Raw genomic sequence first — 8,514 nt, forward strand, 5'->3', positions numbered from 1 at the left:
AATGTTGGGTTACATAATTCCATATTCATACATAATTCCATATTTCCTAAGACTTTTCTTTCCATATTTTTTTTAACTCTTGTATTTTCCTCAGGTCTATCCGACCCTGCTGGAAGGTTTAAAACCTGTTATCGCACACGAACGATCGGACGAAATTGTATACAAAACAAAAAGTGATACAGCTCCCACATACTTTAACACACAGGGGTGAGCCTGGTCTCATTGGAAAGAAGTGATTCTCTAGTTTCAGATACAAGTGTCAGATTGATTCTAGGCCTTACTGACACAAAGTTACAGAGGCTAGAATGGAAAATTTTGATTTTCGCCTGAGGTTTTTAATTTATCTTATTTCTCTGGAACATGTTAGGTAACATTTAACACCTGAGGGTCATAGCCACATGTCTTGGCTTTCACCAAAAAAAAAATCAAGTCAAAAGACCCAAAAATGGCTTCAATAAAACTATTTTTCTACGGACATGTCCATCCGGTCATGTGTTTCTTGTTTACTGTATAACTTTGAATTAAAAGACTGCATGCTCAGTTTAAATGGCCAAAAACCAGCACAGCCTCTCTCTCTACTATTCTGTTGTGTAAACAGGCCTGTAACCTGACACCCTAAGCTGTGAGAGTGTGAAAAGTTCAAGGATTGCGCAATAAACCCATCGCGCACGATTTTCGCGCAGAAGCCAGCATTAGAGAGGCGGGTCGTGGCATACCGTTGGAATCGTCTCCTTATTGGCTAAAGAGCTGTATAGGTCCCGGCCAATTTCATTGCTATTGGAAGGAGTAATTGTCAGTCAAGGGAGGGTTCCCAAAAATGATGTCTGACCTCATTGGCTTCTCAGCCGTCTATCTCTGCAATACAAGCACCGATTGGCTTAAGTGAGGGCTTGTTTGATTCGTTACGCCCTGGGCTATAAATATGACGTAAATTTAGAATTTTTGAATACCCCAATGAGAAGTTAGAGCCGAAACAAAGATGGTGGCGCACCACTGTTTCCAATTTTTCGGAATATTTGCGGTGCGACCAAAGCGTTTTGGATTAAAAGGCTTACAGATTTCAGTTCCTTGGACCTGTGTGAATTTTTGTGGAATATTTGTTTTGGAATATATTACCCCAGTGAAGAAAGGGATGCGTCTAAAGGTAAGGAAAAACTGGTCTAGCGCCACCTAGGTCAGTTTACTCCCAAAATTTTTTTCTAAGAGTATGACGGCTATGAATCATATTATGCTTTGTGCGTGGGCTTAAAAAAATATTGAGAGTATAAACTTTACTAGAAACATAGGTTTTTTCGTGTTTTTAGAGGATTTAATGCTTAAAAGTTACAATGAAATTATGCAGCTTCAGCCCCTAGCGGTAGTGTTCCACAGGTGGAACGGTGTTCAATAACAAGTTTTTGAAAGTTTAATGTGTCATAACTTGGGTTTTCTTCAACATATTTGCCTGACATTTACCAGGATTGTTCCAAATTATGAACTTTGCAAGTAAAATCAACTTTGTCTATTTTCCTTGAACTATGTGTTCGGACCACTGTATACTTTGCGGTTTGGATCTTCCAGGGTCAATTGGACCCAGCCACATTTAGTGGGGCAATAGGTCACACATTTCAGCACAATGAACATACATACAGACACAAAAATTCACACATAAAATGTCCACTAACACACACACACACACACACACACACCCAAAACACACACACATGCACACACACAAATAGGGCATTGCATGTCATTAGGCCTCCAGAAAAAAAAAGCTACACATTTGTAAATATTTCACACTTTTGATATACCTTTGCCTAGCAGAGGGCAAAATATGATCTACCAAAATGATGCTACACACACACGCACGCGCACACACACACACACACACACACACACACACACACACACACACACACACACACACAAATATACCAAATGTAAGGCTGATCACACAGAATGGTGATAATTGTATAATTTTTTATTTATAAGTATTCAAGTCAATTTGACATGGAAAAAAAAACAGGTTTAATTATTTGCTGACATTAAAAATGGTCAAAATGGTTTCAAAACAATCTCCTGGCTTTGAAATATACCAACCTTTGAAAATTGTGCGATTTTTGTGCCTCTGTAGTGAAAATAAATCAAAATTTCTTTTTTTTTTTAACTAAAAATTAGGGGTTTTTGTATATAAATAAGGTTTCATATATACTTCATTTTTTTAATAAGCAGTCAAAACAGACAAGGTCAAGTTGACTCGGTGTATAGAATACCAAAATAAATACATGGCATTATATTTGTATTATGATGAACTTTGCACAACGATCTTGGGGTAACCATGGACAATCAACTGTCCTTTTCCTCTCATGTTGCTTATGTGACTCGCTCATGTCGGTTTCTTCTCTACAACATTAGAAGAATTCGGCCATTTTCCCCCACACAGGCTGCTCAGGTACTTGTTCAGTCTCTTGTCATTTCTAGACTGAATTACTGCAATGCACTGCTGGCAGGTCTACCTATGAACACAATCTGTCCTCTGCAAATGATCCAAAATGCAGATGCATGGTTTGTTTTCAACCTGCCTAAGTTCTCCACACCACCCTGCTGCTGCGATCCCTCCACTGGCTTCCGGTAGGGATTATGAACACATCCGATTCAAAACATTGATGCTGGCCTACAAAGCCAAAAATGGACCAGCTCCCTCTAAAATAAAAGCCCTCATCACTCCTCGCACTGCACCCCACAACCCCCGATCTACCAGCACTGCTCCACTGGTTCCACCATCTCTCACGGTAAGAGGTAAGTTTACTACAGGACTCTTCTCTGTTCTGCACCGAGGTTGTGGAATGAACTTCCCCTAGAGGTCCGGACAGCTGAGTCACTGGCTATTTTCAAGCGGCGGTTGAAGACCTATTTATTCAGGAAACTAGCTCAACTAGCACTTCTTTCCTTATCTTTTGCATTATTATAAAACAAAACAAAAAAAACAAAAAAAACACTTTTTCATTGTAACTTTGAACAAATGTTTTAAACTCATGGTATCTTAAGTATGTAACCTTGTAAGCCAGCATTAATGTATTCAATGCTAGAGATTTAAGCACTTATGTATGTCGCTCTGGATAAGGGCGTCTGTCACATGCTGTAAATGTAAATGATGAAATGCCATTGTTAATGTAGAAAAAAACTTAATTTCTGCCAAATGCTGTAAATGTAAATGATGAAATGCCATTGTTAATGTAGAAAAAAACTTAATTTAATACAGAAATACTGCTTAAAAAGAGTAATGTACTGGTAACCCTGCTGCCTGTAGTCTACTGTGAAATCAAGAAAATACATTAATCTACTGTTCATTATTTCATAACATTAATCCAGTAATCAGTATAATTACCACAACATATTGTAAAACATAACATAACATAACATAACATACATAACAGTAGGAAAACTGTAAAATTAACAGTAAACTACTAGCAACATACAGAAACACAAGACATTGAATGGCAAGACTGTTTAGATAAAAATGCTGACCCATGTAAGTTAAAAACATTTGTTACACAGAGGCATTGTCAAAAAGGCACAGCAGTGAGTAGGTAGTGCAGATACAATCCAATTCTGTGCAAACATTGAGGTGCAAGATGCACATGATGCATTTCTTTTTTTATAGAGCTTTTAACAATAGATGTCTCAAAGCAGCTTTACAGATTTATATTTACTAAGGAACCCACCTATATCTGGGTTACACCAGAGAGTGTGATTATAAATAATGTCTGTTCTACATTTGTAACAGGTGCTTTAGAGCAATTTAAAAATCAGCATAATTTCAGGATTCAGTCATTTAACAGCAATTTCTTCCTGCCAAAGTCATCAAATGTTCCTTGACATGCTCTGAGCCAGAGTCTGACAACATCCCTGAAACATAAAGCACCCTGTCATCCACCTGGCAAAACTGAGTAAGCACATGGGTGAGTGGGGGCAAAAGCATCAAAAACAGCCAACTTAACTAAAAATCTCCACGTACATGAAACCCTTCAAATCCTGAAATCCAACAAGGTAAATTGTCAAAAAGCAGCTTTACACAAATGCAACTTGCTTTTAAATAAGACAACTAAACAAATTATACTATGCTGCAGTGGTCACCTCAAGACCAGAAATGTGGAGCATTTATGTATAGTGTATTTTAACTAGTTTCGTTTAGCCTAACAAACACTGGTGATCATGATTATCATTGCCAATACTTAATGACTATTTGGTAGTGGTGGCTCAACTGTTAAGGCTCTGGGTTACAAATCAGAAGGTCTAGGGTGAAGCCTTTGCACTGTTAACCTGTACTTGATGGGTCCTTGAGCAAGGCCCTTATCCCACTCTGCTCCATGGGGACCAGATCATTGATGGCTCTCTGTTCTGAACCCAACATCAAACAATAAATAATGCCAACATAAATCAAGCCAAGTCAAGGAGCTTTTTTGTCATTTCAACCATATATAGCTGTTGCAGTACATAGTGAAGCGTTTCTACAGGACCATGGTGCTACATAAAACAGACAGAGCTAAGATCTTAGTAAGTAGTAGTGTTGTAGTCAAGACCACCTAAACCGAGATCAAGACAAGATCAAGACTTTGAAGGGTCGAGACCAAGTCAAGACCAAGACCAAGACAGGCCGAGATCGAGTCAAGACCAAGACCAGTGCAAGTCCCCACACTGCATGACACATGATAAAATGTGGAATATGCATACGATTGGCACTTCTCTCATGTGTGTGGGTGTGTAAGAGAGAGGTTTTGATAAAATAATCAAAAGGTATTGCAGATATGTGGGAATTTATATTTTTCTTCTATAAGCAAATAAATGCAAACAAACACTTAAGAGCTGAAATTAACTTAACCATTTATTCAGAACTCCTTTTCCATGGTTTGCCATCCACCTAACACAATGCAGGTGTTTCAGCCATAAAATTACAAAAATTGTAATTGGGAAAACCTTAACCATTGATGACATTATATGCAAAACCTGAATGAACTGAAATGGCAAAACACTCCTAACAAGCTCACCACCAAGGATAAACATAAAGCTGTAGTTAATGAGAAAAAATAATCAAATATGATCAATGGGAAATTTGTTTAAAGTAGCATTTGGTTACATTTAATAAAAATTAGAGATTAGATTAGACATTTTGTGACCCAAACGTGCACAATGGGGTCTTATTATAATGCCCCCTCTACTAAAAACCCTATCCACTGGTACAGAAGAGGCAGGGACCGACAGCACCTTCATAGCCAGATTGTGGAGTTGAGGGTATCCGTCATGGTTTTTGGCCCAAAAGGAGAGGGCATTGTCAGTGTCAGTATCTGTATCATGGATCACATTTGCTAATCTGTGTTTCAATACTCGAATCCTGGGTTGTTGAGCTGCGCTTCTTGTGAGCCTTGTATTCAAGCATCCAAGCATTAAGTCTTGCTTAGTAGGCAAATTATTATATAATTATTATATATTTGGAATTTACATGTTGATAACGTTATTGTGTAGTTTTATTTTGCAACATGGAAGGAAACCCTGTTTTTGCATTTGATTTTTGATCAGTTTGATTTAACAAATATATCTCACATGTGATTTGACTTATGGTTTTGGTTAATATCACCCAGCACTATGGGGAGGGAGGGGTGAACATGAGTTTTGGTACAGCAAAATTTGCTATCATTACAGCAAAATTTGCCAGCATTACTCAATTCAATTCAATTCAAGTTTATTTGTATAGCGCTTTTTACAATAGACATTGTCTCAAAGCAGCTTTACAGAACATAAACATAGAGCAGAAGGTAAACATAATTAATGATAAAGGAAATAACGAATAATAAAAGAAATAAGAGTTAACAGAATAAAAATTCTAGATTATTATTAGATGTATATAGTTCACAGTGTGTATGTATTTATTCCCCTATGAGCAAGTCTGAGATGACTCAGGCAGCAGTGGCAAGGAAAAACTCCCTTAAATTGGTAAAGGAAGAAACCTTGAGAGGAACCGGACTCAAGGGGAACCCATCCTCATATGGGTGACACTGGGGGTGTGATTGTAATATACAGTCAAACAAATGTTGTATTGGTGTGAGGTTCAAGGACTTCTGATCTTCTGAGTACCACAGAGTCTAACTGGAGATGTCTCAGGATTCTTAGAGTCGGCCTCGGCTCAGTGGATGTCCAAAGGCTTCGTCCCACAGAGGACGATGGGAGCTACTTGCACTTAGCTTACCTTTCTTTATGCTTCCTTTCCAAATGTCGATAGAAGTTTGACATGGTCCCAGCCGTCTCAGTAAGTGTTGCGTTGCAGAACTTACAGACTGCTGTATGTTTTCTTTTGGATGCATTTTTACAGATGAACTCTTTGTGGTTTAGGTAGCCAAATTGTATAACAGAAGATTTGGCTGACATCTCTCTGACAGCCACGGTCACGGTGACTTGCTCTCCTGTCTCCCGCTTTCACGTGTGTAGTGTGATGCGATGTGGGGGTTGGGGATTGGTGGTGCGGTGTGGCGCAGGTGTCGTGGCGGGACAAAGGCGAGTGGAGATCCAAATGCAGTAACGAGATTTAATGACCAAAACAAGGAAACAGGTACACAGACAGGCAAAACAAGACCGAACACAGAGCTGACAGGAAACAGGAACATGGAAGTGAACAGACAACATACTACACCAAATAACGACTAACACCAGGGAAGTGGACAAACAGAGTAGATATAGTGAACAAGAACCAATCACAAGGCAGAGACAATCAAAGACTAGGACAAAACACCTGGGGAAGAGGTTGAGTGCAATTAATGTCCATGATAACAAATAAGTGGGCGGGGCCAACAATTAACAGCAGGGAATGACAGAAGACAGAATCAAAGGAAAACACAGACAGACTCATTACAGAAACACCCCCCCCCCCTTACGAGCGGCTTCCAGACGCTCCCAAGTCCGCAGAAACCAGTCCAGGAGGGTGGAGCGAAGGCGCAACCAGGGTGGGAGGGCGGGTCGAGTTTGTGTAGTGGCGGCACCAGCCAAGCAGGAGGCCAGGGTGGAGCTGTGAGAGCAGGAGGCCAGGGTGGAGCCGGCAGAGCAGGAGGCCAGGGCGGAGTGGGCAGAGCAGGAGGCCAGAGCAAAAGGCCAGGGCAGGGCCGGCAGAGCCGGAGACCAGGGCAGTGCTGCAGGTGGAGACAGAGACCGGAGCAGAGCTGGGAGCCAGGGTGGTGCCGCAGGCGGAGCCAGAGACCAGAGCAGGACTGGAGACCAGGGTGGTGCTGCAGGCAGAGCCAGAGACCAGAGCAGGACTGGAGACCAGGGTGGTGCCACAGGCAGGCCCAGAGACCAGGGTGGTGCTGGAGGCGCTCTGAGCCTGTAAACAGGGACGGGAGGTAGAGGGGCTGGAAAATCCAGTGAAACGAAACACAGGACAGATAAAACAGGAAAATTGGCTGGTTCAGGCCAGGCAGAGAGTTCAGGGAGCTTGGGTGTAACCATATCGACTGCGTTCTCTGACTCAGTCAATTCGGTCGACCCGGCTGGTTCGGCTGGTTCCGTCAACCCAGCTGGTTCTGTCGACCCAGTCAGTCCGGTTGGTTCAGTTGACCCGGTCGGTTTGGCTGGTTCCGTCGATCCGTTCGGTTCGGCTGGTTCAGTCGACCCGGCTGGTTCCGTCGACCCGGCTGGTTCCGTCGACCCGGTTGGCCCATCTAAGTACATGTAAGTACAGTGTACATCTGCTCAGTAACACAGAGAATAAGGGTGCTAGTAACCCAAAAAAATAAAAGTTTCAAGACATTTGTACAGAGGAAAACCATAAACACAAACAATAAACATTATAATGTCAATAACATTACTGAAAACACTGTTATCACATTATCACAACTCAAACCTTTGTGTATGAAATGGATTTGTCCACTTATGCACTGACCAATCAGAAGTAACCCTTGGAACTTTTCTCTGTCTCAGTACATAATGACCTTGACCCTGAGGAGAGGAGGCAGAGAAGGGCACAGCAGCACTAGTGTCAGTAGCAGAGTCTGGTAAGCAATTTTCAGGGAACATTGCATCTGAACATTTATCAACATTTCCATAGTCTACCCCAACCTCATGGTCGGTCTCAACGGATCGGTCATTTGGAGAACCAAATTCCCCATCCCAGGGAAGTGCACTCAAATCATCAACGTGGGAACCTGTTTCAGGCATGCCTGTGTCCCACATATGAAATGGCTGCAGATTCACAACATGGAACACACCAGCATCCTCTTCAATGTCCACATTGGTAAGTCTGTAATTGACATCAGACAACTGTTTTGAAACACGTAATGGCCTAGTGTATTACGGAGATAATTTGGCCGTAAAACTCACGTCCGCATCAGATTTAGGGTGGGTCTTAACTCTCACCATATCACCTACAGCATAGGAAACCATACGGCGTATCTTGTCATAGTAACGTTTTCGTTTTGCATGGCTGGCACTTAGCACAGCCCTGGCGTGATCGTGCGCATCCTGCAGTGAAGTTATCAAGCTTTCCGG

The sequence above is a fragment of the Tachysurus fulvidraco genome, chromosome 4, assembly GCF_022655615.1.
Source record: "Tachysurus fulvidraco isolate hzauxx_2018 chromosome 4, HZAU_PFXX_2.0, whole genome shotgun sequence".
Classification (NCBI taxonomy): Eukaryota; Metazoa; Chordata; class Actinopteri; order Siluriformes; family Bagridae; genus Tachysurus; species Tachysurus fulvidraco.